Source organism: Chamaea fasciata, unplaced genomic scaffold, assembly GCF_029207755.1.
Source record: "Chamaea fasciata isolate MVZ Bird 193981 ecotype frontalis unplaced genomic scaffold, bChaFas1.0.hap1 SCAF_3, whole genome shotgun sequence".
Taxonomy (NCBI): domain Eukaryota; kingdom Metazoa; phylum Chordata; class Aves; order Passeriformes; family Sylviidae; genus Chamaea; species Chamaea fasciata.
Window position 1 is genome coordinate 8105129 of NW_027094088.1, and position 15685 is coordinate 8120813.

A 15685-nucleotide genomic window follows, 5' to 3' on the forward strand; every position below is an offset into this window, starting at 1 on the left:
GCTAAGAATTTGGAGAAGAAAGTTGTAGCAGGGCATTGACCTCATATGAAAACAGAGAAGTAAAACATAAGGATCGTGTTTACTCTGTATGAGTTTCCTGTCGACACTGTTTATTATTGAGCAATAAACACACTTGGACTGTAGAGATATATCTTTAGAAGAGGTATTAAGAATCAAACAGTTTCTGTAAATCTTCTGAGTGGTATTAACATTCAGATTTAAACAAGGTTCCACACATAACACGCATTTGATCATTTAACAGGTCTACTTCCAAAATATTTCTGGCTGCAGATGTCCAGTTAGTATCTGACTCTTCCACTTTGCTTGGCCAAAATGCTGAGATTTAGTCTTATTTTAACTAAACACATCCTAAGTTATTTTTATATGTGTCTCCTGGGCCTCAATTTCACTGCAGCAAATTTCTGCTGTGGTGATGAGCTGTAAATGCTCCTTTCTTCCATTTCCTCTCATTTATCCCACTTTGTGGCATTATCTGATAAAAATGCTGAGGACACCCTCCCTCCCTCATGCAACACACAAACAAATGGGACATGAAAAAAGGCACCCCCACATCACTGTCCCAGCACCAGCTGGAGTGCTGAGGATGATTTACAGTGACAGGCTGGTGACACTGAGCTAGTTAGGATGAGAGAAATTTGCTTTTTCAGCACAAAGTAAAATCCCCTCCAAACCTCCTCCATTAGCATTAGTACATATGCATGATGTCCCAGAGTCTGGAGCAGGGATGATCTAAGGAGTATTTCTCCAGGTTACTCATTCTAATTGCTTAGGGTCACTCAAAACCAAAATGTTTCTGTTTGCTTGTCAAATAGTAAATATGGGAGAAAATGCATTTCAGACTGAAAGAAATGTTTCATTACATTCACAACTGGCAAGTGGTTTTTTTCCATCTGAGGGCACTTCTTTACTTTTAGAATTTTTTTTAAAGGTTTTGTTTGTTTGTTTGTTTTGTTTTTTTGTTTTATTGAACCTGATCTTGGAGCTCCATTTCAAAATAAAGCCTAAATCTTTAGTGCAAAATACACTGAAGTGACAGCTCTCACTTCACTCGTTTTTCCAGGGTGTGAAAGTTGGGCCAAAATGGTTTGCCAAGTTTGACTGCAAACAGTTTCTGTTGAACTGAGTCTGATTTTTCAGCAAATAAACCAGAGGAGTGACTATTTGTTTTACCTATCCATGAAAATAATATTGGCGATTCCGCCGTTAACTTTTTGTCAGCGACAGATGCAAAGACATGAGGGACCAACCCTGCTTTGCCAAGGGCCTTGGCAGTGTGGATGGGTGTTAATGAGAGGTCTAAATGCTAATTAAGCCTTCCGCAGGGGTGTGTTAGTGTTTGAACCCACAGCATGTGCCCCAGCCCCGGGGCTGAGCAGCCCATCCTGCCCAGCTCTGATTTCTATCCACAGGGAGCCTGGCTCTGGGTATCAGTGTCTGTGACAACTCTTGGTTACAGTGCCCAAATACCCCAAAGTGGCCCTTCAAAGCAGCTACACATGTAAGAATAGTATCCAGCAAGTGTGTGAATACAGCCAACCTTCTCCCACTCCTCAGAAAGTCAATGTCCAGAGCAAACCCCTCCTCTGACTTGTCAACACGCACTGCCTCACCGCTTGGCCTTTCGAGATTCCAGCCCGGATGGAAGGTGATGGGAATTGAACTTCAGCTCTCAAGAGCACCTGGCTTTGTTATCTCTAAGGGCCCAGGAAGATTGCAAGCACTATCAGTCCATGCCATGTCCTGACACTTGACTCACAAAGTGGCACTGGTGTTGGCTTACCTCCAGGCTGCAGATAGCGACTGTCAGCAGCGAGGTGAAAATGAATAGGAGTGGAACAGAAGCAGAGATCCTACTGCTTCTTTTGGGAAAACACAGCATCCCACATTGCTGGGGTGTCCTCTCTCTTCTGATCCTCTCTGAACATCAAGATCTTTGCTACAGAGTCCAGGAGGCTGAGTTCACACAGCCTTTTTTAGTGCATTATCTCCATCTCTGCAACAGCCACAGGGGAACACTAAAAAACCTGATGGATATGAGACAAAGACTTTGTGTGGATCCCAGAAACACAGCTATGACACAGACTCCAAGCATCACTGAAAGCAAGGAAGTTTCTCATTTTCCCCATGCAATTTTCCTCTTCTTCCAGAAGATAAGTATACTATTATGTGCAGATATATTCTGCATTTCCTATTCAGAACAAAGACACTGAAAGCCCATAGCCCCAGACAACACACCGAGTCTTAACCCACGATTTGATTTGACTGCACTTCAGCCAGAAGCTCGAGCGTGATGAAAATAACCTGACATCTCTCTGGGAACAGATACCAGGCTGCAAAACTGCTCTTCTCCCACTGCTGAGCCATGCCTGTGTTACGTGCATAAGACAGATGCAGGAATGCCCTAGGAAGGAGGCAGATACTGCTTTCAATGAGAAACCAGATAACAGTGAAGAAAGCAGATGCTTTAGAGAAACTTGGGTGCTTCTAAAGCATTCAGAACTGCAGAGGCATTTAGTGTTTGCTCTTTTATCAGTGCAGCTGCAAGTGATAATTCAACCTCCAAGTGGTCCGTGCTTTTGTTCTGTTTGAATTGAAAAATGCCCAAACAAAAATCCCTGCATTGTGTCGGGATTATATGCTTGAAAGGAACTGAACAAATTGCATTTAGAATGATCAAAATGATCCATTTTCCTTACCGTGTTGCTGATAGACAAAGGTTGGTGTTTGAAAATCAAATTTTACCACTATCAATGTTACTGCCTGATGTGAGCGCAGTGATGTAGCTTTATCAGGCAAATTCCAAGACAGATTTACCCAAAAGACAGTTATCTTTATTATCCAAACAGCAGTTGCCACCGTCACACACTGACACTTCACTAGACATCCTAAGCATCTTTATCATCTCAATATCCCAAAATAGAATGCCTTCTGTATACTGATGTCTCCACAAGAATACACTTGCAAATGCTGTTCCTCCTTGTATAAAAACAATATAAAATAATAAAAATCACTCTTCCAAATTACTCTGCTATGAGTGTTGCTTCTCTTACAGCGTCCCACATCTGAGACAGAGAACAAGGCCCAGCTTCTTGTATATTTAGGAACCTCATTCCCACTAAAAGCCGAACCTTTATCCTGGTTTGAATTAAGTCTCACCTTTTTGTGAATGAGGTACCACTGTGTCTGCAGGCAAGAGCTCTGCTGCCGCTGCAGGCATCTCCAGCACATGAGGTTGGTGCTGCACCCTGAGATGCAGTGATCCAAGCTCACTGTCCACCCCAAGAAAACAGCACTGCCAGTGTTAGGAACCTGTATTTAGACAGGTTTCTGAGTCCATGGAGAGACTCAGCAGGAAAAACATCCCAACAGACGCGCCTACTGGATGCTCCCCACTTCCCAAACAACAATTTCCCCCAACAGAAATGTTGATTTAAACCATTCATGCTAGCCATGAGTGCAGGATAAGGTTATGTGATTCTTGGAGCCACCACACCAGATCATGAATGATGTAGTAATGAAAAGAAAATTCCATGCTCATTGCCCAGCAAATAAAGACAGGATTGTGAAACCTGCTGTGCTGAGCTCTGCTCCATGTGGGCACAGATTTGCAAAAGAGCCCCACTCTTGCAAAAGAGGATGGAGACTTTTGAACATTATCTCCCAGTCATTTCTCTAAAAATTTGTAGAGCTGAGCACTGTGAAACGTTGTTTATGAATGCAAGCTCTGATATTTATATCCCAGTCTGAGATCCAGGCACACTACCTGTCCACAGAAACTGCTGTCCCATTAAATTCTGCTGTGCCAACCATCCATGTCCTGGGTCAGAAATTACTGAATCCCACTGGGAATTGCCCCAGTGTGATGAAATCCCTTCCCCACAGCCTGGCAAGCTTTAACTCTCCTAACCTCTACACAGAAATGAATCCAAAGAGGTTAAGAGAGAACCTCATCATAACCCCAGGATCTCCCTGCTGAGTTACTGTACTAAAATCTCTCCTGGGGAAGAAGTAGTGAGCCCAGGGGAACAAACAAGACTTTCTGAGTGTCAGCTGCAGGGTGCTGCACATCCACAGTTTCCACTGACTTGCTTAGAACTAAAGGTGCTCAATGGTTCCAGAAATGATAATAAAGGGTCACCTCCTATGGAGGGTTCAGATTATTTAGATTCTGCAATTGCTCATATTACCATGTCAAGAGGGATTTTTTTTCAGGACATCATTATCTCCAATTTCCTAGGCTTTCAATGTTTTTCCTGGGGATAATCCCCTACCATGTGGGGGTTTTTTCAATACATGCACTGAACAAAGTTCCCATACATGGAATGTAGAAGTTTTTATATAAACTTTCTAAAAAGACCCCAAAGCCTTCAGTTTCAATTTGGTCTTTAGAGAGGTGCAAAAGCTTTGGTGTATTTTTAAAAGCAGAGCATTAGAAAGGATTTTTTTCCTGGCTTAACTGACCCCGGAGTTCGACCTTATCCAAGCTGATAGTTGAGAAAGTAAACTAATTACCACGTTATGTCCAGAGCCTGCCCTGCCCCAGCATCACTGACCCAACATTGTCACACTGCACCTTCTCTTCCACACTTCTCAAAATTCATTTCGGTGAATCAGAGATGCTCCTGGATCATCCACTACCTTGGCATAGCGACCACCAGGAAAAGGCAGCTGTGCAGTGGTTTTAGTGTACCCACTGCCTCTGCTAAACAAGAATTTTCATGACAAAAGTCAAGAAATAAATAACAATTTCAATAAGTTCCTCAAACCTCTATTTAATGTGTCTTAAGTTGTAAGTTCAAGGAAAGCAATGCCTTTGTGACAGCACAGCTGTTGATTAAAAAGATTCCCAGGGCCTCCTGGTTAGTCTGACTCTTGGTCTTTAGAATTATATGAATATAGGCTTAAGACCACCCAAATTCTTTTTTTTTTCTTTTTTTTTTTTTCTTTTTTGAGAGGGGGAGAGAAAGAGAACATGCACACAAGCAAGTGAAAGAGACCATTGCCCTGGTGTTGGCCAAGTGTAGTTTTACAGTACCCAAGATGTGACAGGCAGCACTGACCTGTGACAGCAGCTGTATTTACACTAGAGCCTAGCAGGGAAAGCGCACTGGAGGGGATGGTACATACACTGCAGGATGCACTGGCCTTTGGAGAGCTGCTTTAACCCACACATGCAGAATCCAGCTGCAGGAATTTAATTCCCTGCCAAAGCACCACCAGGAGTAGCTGACTTTTGTCTCTTGCTTAGTGAGTATGTGGCTGATTTTGCACCTAAATCTCACCTCTCTACTGAGAAACATTCCCACAACAGTGGGACATGTTCTTCCAGAGAGCCAGAGACAATCCTGATTATCTCCTATTTTATTAGCATCACCAGCATGACTGATGTGCTGAAGGAAAATAGGACGACAGCAAACAAGTTAAACAGCCTCTAGTCTGCAGGACAGGTTTAGAAAATATGGGAAAAATAAGAGCTTAAAATCTCTAATTCATTTTAAAAAAAACAATGAACTGAACAAAATTGAAAGTATCTGTTCTCAGCAGAGAGGAAGGAGGTAGAAATATTTCAACTAGCACAGTTTAGCACCTTGTTGAAGCTGATCTCCCTAGGCTCCCTCGCAGTCCATGGAGAGGAGAGGGTAGCTCCTCCAAGGATGAGGGAGAGTTGGAGTCCCCAGCTGTCCACGGATGATACAGAGGGGCAGAGACCCAAGACAAGCCCCTGGGAGGCAGCGGCTGTGCCCCTCGTAGATCTGGGCCCAAAGCAATCCATTTGTCCTGGGTTTCTTCAAACTGAAATTCATTACACAGCCTTTGGACAACATTTCTTTGTTTTCTAATTGATTCAGGCTTTCTTAGGCTGATCTCCCAAGACAGAGTTTAAACAAAGAGAAACAGAATCAAATACTTGCTGTTTTAGCAGGGAAAACTAAAAAAAAAAATCATGAACATTTCTCTGTCTTGGGCTGTAGTTTTCCTGTGCTGCTCCCATCTTTATTGTGCTTCCTTCACACCATGGGTTGGATAGCAAAGAAAACAATCCACGTCTCCAAGAAAAAAGGCTGGCAGGAAAATCAAATTTAATATGGCAATCACACTTGCAGCAGTACAGGCAGCTAAAATGATCACCTTTGTTATTTATACCACTTCAAGTATCAAGTAGTTCAGAGCCCTGTTTTGCCAGCTCCCTGTGCATGGAAAGGAAACAGCCATCACCAACACATGGGAAGCATAACTGGCCAGTATCTTCAGGTGCTGAAGCTTTAAGCATGTTCACATGTCCCATTAATTCCTTTATTACCAGCTGCTTTTAATCCCCTGCCAAAAGCAGGTGCTTTTATAATTTGGCAAATAACAGATGGAACATGGAGTTGTGAATTGGGGTGCAAGAGTCAAGGCTTGAGGGGCAGATGGGACAGGTTGGTGGGGAAGGGAGCAAGGAAGAGAGGACAAATTTCAAAGTTGTAGGAAGATTTAGCATAAGCTTGTCATGTGAGAGGCTGCAGCAGACAGATCTCAGTAGCGGGAAATCCAAACCATGACATATTTGGACATAAGTTTTCAGTGCAGGAAGTATTCCAGTCTGCAGGACCTGAGCAAAGGCACTGCAGGCAGGTGCAGGCAGGGCAAGAATGTGCAGTGACTTTGGTTCAAGTTTGCTCTCTGCCACAAGCAGGACGTGGCTCAGTCCCTGAACCTGTGACTGCTTCAGCCCCAGAGGAGGGAGACCACGCTGACACCAAGCTCCTGCCCACAGGTTTGAGTCAGTGAGGGCAGCAAGGACACCAAGGAGGTGCTTGGGGCGCCTGAGATGTAGCCAGCTATCCTCACAACTCTCTGGGAAATGGACAATTACTCCAAAACATTGCTAAAATCTCTTCATCAAACTTGGGAGCTTTTTGCTGCTTCTACCTGAGGCAGTTCAGGCCAGGCCTGCACCAAGCTCTCATGTGTAGTATAAAGGATGATATAGAATTATAGAATGGTTGGGGTTGGAAGGGATTTTAAAGGTCATCTTGTTCCAACCCCCTGCCATGGGCAGGGACACCTCCCACTAGGCCAGGTTGCTTCAAGATCCATCCAGCCTCGCCTATCCTGCTACATCTTCTGCATCATTCATCCTGAAGAACCCATGGAAGTGGTTTCACTCATCCACTTGTCCTGGTTTAGATACTTGTTGTATAACCAAACCTTGCACTTCTGGAAAAATAAAACAGAAATGCAGGTCAAGGTGGCAGTGATGCCACATGAGCTCAAGGGCCCAATTCTGATTTCACACACAGAATTAGCAAAATCCATCGAATCACAACAGCCACTCCTCCCACCTACACTCTCCACGTTTCTGAGGGCTTGGAAGGGAAGAAGACAATTTCAGCAGACGCAAGGACCCTCCGGACAACAGAAGCAGTCTTCCAGCAAGCTTCTCCTCACCTTCACCTGGACAGACGGTGCCCACAGGCTGTAAATCCAGGAAGGGCTTAGAGAGGAGAAGAGGGAAACTGCTGCAGTTCAGTCACTGACGTAGGTAGACCCACCACCCCTGCAGCCAGAAAGAACCTTTCAGGGACTCCTTTCCACAATATTGGGAATTCCTGCAAAACTCCCATTTCTGACGTGCTCTTATGTGAAATATCCACAGTGTTTGCAAAGAAGTGATTATGAATGACTAACCAGCCGGGCATATATTTCAAGAAAACTTGGGAACAACCTTGTTATTTTTGGAAACACGGACACTTGTTCAGGGCAAGCTGGCAAGAAGTTGCTGTGGAAAGTTCCCTAAAGAACAGAGAGTCTGTACTGCCACCTACTGCTTTACTCCGGATCGTAACTTCAGATTTGAAAAAACCTCGGAGAGAAAAAGTGCCACCCTGGAAGAGCCCCAAGCTCATCCAGACCTGGCAATAACCCTCACCAGATTCCTCATCAGAAGGTGCAAGAACACTGCCACAGAGAGATGCGAGAGCCAATCCTGCCTGGGAACTTTGCCACGAAGCATGGTGGCCCTTCAAAGAGCACCAAATTTTAATTACAATCATCCTTAGTATCCTTTTCATGCACACAAGCAGCAAAGCTGATACAAACTCAATGCCTCCTCAACTTCACCACAGACCAGCAACAGTAAGTTCCAAAGACACTCCAAATATATTGCAAAGATATATTGTAAAAAATTGTGGGTCAATAATTTTTTTTTAATATTTGAAAATTTTTTCATCATTTTAATATAATTATAAGTCTTTCTGCTACACAAGACAGAGCACAATTTCCCAGTCTTCAGTCTGCTGATCAGTCAGTATTGTATAAGCCTTCACTAGGCACACAAAATTTATTCAAAAAATAAGAAGAAATCCAGTCCATCCCTGTATGCTTCTATTCAGCTGCCCAGTCAAATATATGACTGTTCCCTGAGTACATCTCAATTTTCCTAACCACAAATTCACAAAACATGGATGAATCCACAAAGAAAAACAGATACTTCTTTTGGATTGTGAGTTATAAACCAGAAAACAACACATGCAAAAATACAAGGGGAAGGTTGCTTTTCTCCCACAGCTACAGAGTATCAAAGAGCAGTAATTAGAATTTGCTACTCAGTAGAACATATTATCAAAATCACCAAAGAAAACATATCCATTTATTCATAAATGTGGTCTGGATTATACAAGCTGTGTAGATGCTTGGTTGGATGTGTGTCTGGTCTGGTTTGTGTTTGGTTTGGAATCCATTCATTTAGCCCTTAATTTGCCATTAAGGAACTGATACAGCAAGTGTGCACATTAAACATTTAAATACGGGTGCCTGGAGGCACAGAGAGCTAAACAACTGCAAGTGGTTATCGCTGAAAGTTTAAACAAGTGATTTTCCTTCCTCCACAAAGATGAGGTTAAAGGTTGGATCAGACGACCTCCAGAGATCTCCTCCAACCTAAACTCTTCTATCATTCAAGCACACACAAGTGCAGGAAGAGACAGCCAAGAAGGGAGGCCAATGCTGACTGTAATGCTCAGGAACATCACTTCCCATGTACAGCAGGACAAAGTTCCTACACCCAGCTCTTGGGACACCTCAGTCCACATCTTCAGAAGGATTTAGGTGAGACACTGCTGTGACATCAGCAGGATTTGAGCTCCTTTGTACTGTGTCTTGCATAAGTTTTCAAGCTACAGACTTTTGAGAAAGCTCAGAGACACCAAGTTCCCCACAGTCTCAGCGACATCAATTTAAGGGTTCTCAATCATCTGGAACACAACAGTAAAAATGACATAGTCCTGAGATGTCTGGAAAGCCCGTGGCCATCACAGTACACTGGCCACCAAAGAAGGGCTAAAGCCACCAGAGAGGATTTTAGCAGCTGCTTAACAAAAATTCACCCATTATGTTTGAATAAATTGTATCTCTATAAAAACCTGACCTGAATCCCTCTAGCACCAAATGCCAAAGTCCTTCTACACAGAATAAAGGGACTTCTTTCAATGTCTAATAACTACTTCTCTCCATTTATTTTAGCTAAAAACAAAATCCTTACAGATTTTAATAAACATTGAATACTGCAACACTACTTTGAGGTTTTGGTAGAACACAGCAATAAAAAAACATATCACATTTCATAGTCTGTTCTTCCAAAAACTCCTATAATTTGGCCTGTATAATAAGACCTTTTTTTTTTTAATTAGGAAAAAAAAAAAAGAAAGAGAAAAGCCTGCTTCAGCAGTGCAGAGTTTTTGATGGTGTCCCAGTGTGATGCAGCTCACAATGGCAAGTGAAGAGTGTGGGATCTGTACAAGAAAAGACCTAGGACAAAATACATTCAGTGTAATGAAAGGAAGACAGCATGAAAGAATCATCAGGAACACCTGGCCCCAGTTTGGGGCTCCCCAGCACACAAAAACCCCATGGATTTACTGCTGTGAGTCCAGTGGAGTGTCACAAGGATGATTAAGGGGCTGGAGCCTCTCTCCCGTGAGGAGAGACACAGAGAACTGGGACTGTTCAGCCTAGAAAAGAGAGTTCAGGGAGATCCTATCACCTGGAATAAATACCTGTTGGGAGAGCAGGAAGGAGAGGCAGCCAGAGTCTCCTCACTGGAGCCCAGTGATTGCACAAAAGGGAACAGGCACAAACTGAAACACAGGAAACTTCATCTGACCATAGGAAAGATGCCTTTTTTTTTTATTGTGAGAATGGTCAAACTCTCGGATGTGGACTCTCCATTCTCAGAAGTAGAAACTCGAAACTCCTCAGCTTACCTTGGTTCTTTTTAAAAATGCTGAGAGAGATCAAATTCTACTTCATTAGGTCATGACAGAATCATTAAGTTGCAATAAAAATCAACAAGAATGCAAAACTGCAGACCAGGTGTAATATGCACTGAAGTATCAAGACTCTTTCTTCCTCTTAAATTTTACTTTCCTTGATCCTTTAGTACATATAGGAAAGATTTTAAGAGGGGCTTCAGACTGACTTATCCCCAACTAAAATGTTGTTGAATTGACTGGACTTCACCTCCTTTAATATCAGGTACCCACACAAATGGATGCTGTGGACCAAAAAATACTGGTTTTTACCTCAGAAGGAATAAAACAATTCTTTTTTGTTTCTTTCTAGTATTGAATTGTAAGGGTTACAATCAGGTCTGAACAAATACAGATACAAAGAATCGGAAAATACTGACATGAACTCTTCCGCTGTATTCTGTTTGCATCATTCTTTTGTGCAAAATGTCTGAATTTCAGAGCAAAGCTTCCAGAAAAGAAGATAAAATAAATGTCTTCTTCCTACCCAGGAACAAGATCTGCATCTATTTAAGGAACTGGCAGGATCCATTAATTATGTCCCCAAGAACAAGGTTTGGCCAACTATCTTTAGTGTCTCTGTATAACCAAGCTTTAAATAAGTGCACGGAATGGAGGCAACAGTGTGCAGAGGCAGCAAGTGGCACTTAAAAAGCACAGCACAGCCTCACTCCGCAGGCCTAAGCAAACAGCCATGGTTTCCGTGGTGGTTGTAAGGAATTTGCTTTGAATCTGCATTAAATAGCCAAATTTTCTACATCCTGTTTGATGCATTTCAAAAACATCTGTTTTGATTAACTTGAAATCAGTGCGGCACGTTAACATCTCAGAGGAAATTAGGTTCATTTAATTTGGATTTTAAGGCTGTGGTCCCCTTGCTCTGGTGATATTGGGAAGGACTTTATATGTGGAGGTTGTGCTTCTGCCATGCCCAGCGATGGTGGAAGCCGAGCGCTCTGAGCATGGAGTAGGACACCTGGAGCCCAAGTGTGTTCTGATCGACTTCCCTGGGTGGTGGGCATTAATTCAGGGGAGGAATTGGCCAGATGAGAATTAAATCCTGTGGGATCCAAATTCTAGATAGAATCCTAAGAGATGTGTTTCCCCTTGTCTGATTTGCCCTACAAAGACAGAAAACACAGCTGTTTTCACAAGCTTGTCTTGGTTGCAAGCACTGAAGGCAAGAGGTAACACCAGACAATTCCAAGAGAAATGGAAACCAATCAAAGGGTTGTCCCACCATTCTTGTGGATAAGAATAATTTCCAGAGTAAAACACCTTTCCACACACATCTGTTGAGGTACAGCAAGCTGAAAGATGGGCTTTCTCCACAGAAAAGGTTATTTTCTTCTGGATAAAGAAACAAAGCCAAAGTCAGTAATACACCCATTTGAAAAAGCCACTCCAGTATTACAGGTGTTGTAATTCAGTTGCCTCAGGTTCCTGTGCTCCTGTATCTGCAGTCACCTCTGTTTTGATGAAAGCTCTCAGCTGGAAAAGAAAAAAGGAAAATAACAGCACAGGCATCTTGGGTGTCATTCAGCAAGGACATCTGGTCAGGCAAACCTGCCCCAAAGGAGCACAGGGACGCTGAAACAGTAAGATCAAAATAACACAGAAGTACCAGAATAAGAATCTATGGAAAACCTTCAGAAGGCAGTCACTGAAATATTTGAAATTACAGCATTAGGAATATTACAGGCACAGCTTGTAAGGGAGAATCCAAAGAAAATGCCTCAGATCTGTTTGTAGATAAAGTCAGTATTAATCCCAAATTTTCTCAACCACTCTCATTTTTAGATATCTGATGTTATCAGCTTCCCACAGCTAAGATTTTCAAAGCACATCAAAGATACAAATGATTTTCAATAAATTTTGGGTAACAAAGCTCTCGAAAAGTCTCTTCTGTGCCCATTCAGCCTTACAAGACAGGGACTGTTCCAATTGTGTATTTCTTCACAAAGGATCTGGCTCAAGACTGGGAGGTTGCACATGTAGCTGCAGGAATAATCACTGCTCCGAGTTCTATGATGAGACTTAGCAGTTGGTGAAGCTTCCAGGCTTTGAGCTTCTTTCTGTGGCAATCAAAGTAAGGCAGTTTTGCAGACCTTAGTGTCATATTTCCCTGCTCCTTTCAAAAAACCATCTAGTTTTCAACACAGCTCTAATGATAACTTCACAAAATTCTGTGGTTTTGCTTTGTAGATCATTTAAGTACTTTTTCTCATGTTGCTCCACAGCTCTACTGTGTCAGCTCCAAATGAATCAAAGAAATCTCAGAGCAAAAGCTGCTTGAAACTAGTAATGTTCTTCTGGATTCTCAGAGGAACCACCAATTTTGCCTGATGAGGTTCACTCGAAAGACTTCATTGACTTAAACAAATCTTTCAACATGCATGGCAAGAGTTTAAAGTTTCTAATGAACCATGAAACCAGGCAAGTTTTAGGGCTTTTTGAGAATGCTTTCCTTAATTCTAGCTCCACATCACAATTTTGTCACCAATCTCACAATGCACAAGACCCATGGGAGCATTGTACAAGCTGCTGAGGAAAGCTGTGACAACCAGATTAGAGTACCCAGCAGGCCCAGAAGTTATTCACTGACTTGTAGGCCAGAGCTCCAAGGACCAGTCAGAGGGTAAGGTAAGGGTTGTCCAGAGCAACACTGATCTCCTGTAACAAATAGGGGCTTGTTTGGTTTTCTCTTTTTAAACAGGGATTCACTGTAAAATGCTTCATCAATACTAACAATGTACTTGGATCCAGGATAAAACTTCTGGACATAGAGAGGAACTCCACTGCCAAGTGTCCTCTGAAATGCTCCTGAGGCAGCTTTTAAGGTCACTGTTTAAAAAAGGATTTAAAACTACAGAAAACACTTGAGCTGCTGAAATCCAGGATCAGTCTTTCACTCTGTCAAGTGTCCCTACACAAGTCAGAGCACAGAGAAACTATCTCCCCATTTACCAAGCAACTGAGACTTCCTACCTCATGGAAGTCATGGAAAGACAGAGGCTTTAAAGACTTCCCAGTGTTTAGTTGTAGCAAGGGTGGGAAACACGAATACTTCATGTACCTTACCAAGAAGGGATAAAATTCACAATGGTTCTCACCAGTGCTGTCCAAACACACAATCGGCCACTGGCCAACACAGGCACTTGGTGCGAAGGTGGAGGATTGACCACTCTGAAGCCAGCTCTGGGACACAACTGTGCTCCATCCTAGAGGGATGTTAACCAGAAGCCCAGTTCATTTTGAAATCCAGAAAATGCACCAGCATTTAGCAGCTCTCTGAGCGATGAAAACAATTGTTTTTTACTTCTAATTGCACTGAAGAATTCACATGTAGATTCTCCACAGCAGAGAATCTGCCTGTTTAGCAGCAGGCCTCCTAAAGGTCTGATATTCAGAGTTCAGATACAAATTTGCTGAAGCTCCAGTAATTGCATTTATCTTCTTCGTTACAGAAGCAGCAGAACCACCAAATTCCAGTTCCTCTTCACTAGTCAGCACTGGACTGACCTTATACTCCTTTACTTCAGTTTAAACATTGTCATTTGCATTTTGTTGTTTCTCAAAATCCTTTTATATCTGTATAAGAAAAGATACACGAAAGGGAGAAGCCTTGTGTACTTTTTAAGATGTTAAGTTCGAGGACAAAGATTAGAAACCTCTCAGTGACACAGACTGGAGTTAATTAGACAAAATATTCCATGTGCATACACTCCTCAAGGCAGCCTCTGCAGCTCATGTGTAATGCAAACCATGTTAAACAGCTCTGTCCAGCCTTATTTCTGTCCAGCTACCAAGGATTCTGACTGAATTTCACCAGACAGAAATGTGCAATTTTTCTGTCATTAGAGAGCACCCAGGGAAGTAGCACAACAAAATGCTTCCTGCTGCTGTTAAAGGCAGGAGGCTGTGATTTCAGCTCAGTCATCTGGTCTCACATTGAGTAATCCACAAATATTAGAGCTTTCTGGCAGCATAACCCCCCCCAACACCACAGTAGCAGAATCTTTTCCTCTAAATGTTCCAAGACATTTCCATGTTTGCCTTCTCAGGCTATTGATAGTAAACTGCTTAATAGGAGAGGGCATCTGTGATGCTTTTCCTGATTATCGATAACATCTAGAAAGCTTAAACATGGCCTTTCCTGCTTCAGATTTTAAAGGAGGTTAATTGAGATCAGATACTTAAAGCTGAACTTAATAGCAACAGAGTAAGTGCACAGTCCAGACTATGGAAAGAAAACATGTTAAAAAATATTTGGAATAGTTAAATATATCCAGATCAGCCACACATGAGCACACTTCAGAGCACTTACAAAGAGAATGAGGGACACTGAGCCATTCCTGGCTATCTGTAGAGTGCTCACTGGAAACACAGATGGAACTCCAGGAGACCAGAAAGCTGATTTTTAAGAGATAGGGAAGAGTTTGGGAACATTTAGTTCAGTCTGTAGACCTGAGTATAACCTCTGTGATACAAAAGAGAGAGTAAGAAGTGGATACATGCAGCAGAACAAACAAAAATTTCACCTTTACAAGATAACTAGCTTAAAAAAAAAAATCAGAAGATTTAGAGAGTAGAGAGAGGGAAAAGGAGACATGCTGCAGGATGGCAAACTAGGGGTCAGAGAGAAGTCAATCATTTGTTCTCTTCCTCCACCAAGGACAGGACAAGAGTGAAGGACTACATTATAGAAACAAAAATTCAGATGAGAGGTCAAAAAGATGTTTAAAAGTTGAGTAATAGTTACTTGTAGAGATTGTGAAATCACCTGTCTCAGATTTCTAGACCCTGTCAGAGTAGTTCTGGCTAATTATTTACTTGATTGCAGTTTTGTCGTCCAGCTCCCAGCACCTCCTCTTGCTCCTGACATCCCATTTCATTCCTCCTTGTCTCACAATCGCACCACCTCTTCCCCCAGCAACGGGGGAAGAATTTAAAGAATTCTGCCTCAAATGAGTGATGAATTAAGATAGAATCAGTGTCACTAATGAGAATTTTTTTTCAGCCTTTATTAGACCAGTGACTTCTTGTGTTACAGTTATAGAGGTCCTATACTGCAGCACAGTCATGAACAACTTAAAAACATATCTTGAGATTTTCTAGGCATGAGGTAGAATTCCTAAGGACATCAATAGCTCCTGCATAGTGCAGCTTCCAAATTTTTTCCAGTTTGGAAAACACATTGTGTCAGTGGAGAAATAAGCTGTGGACCTCTAGTTAAAGCCTGTATGACAATAATGCATGTGCAGAAAGCAGCAGAATTACGATGAACCGCTGGTCTGGCATTTCTTTCCTCTGAGAGCTTCATAACTTCAACATTGTATTACCATCAGCTCTTTCCCTGGGATCTATTTTACAAG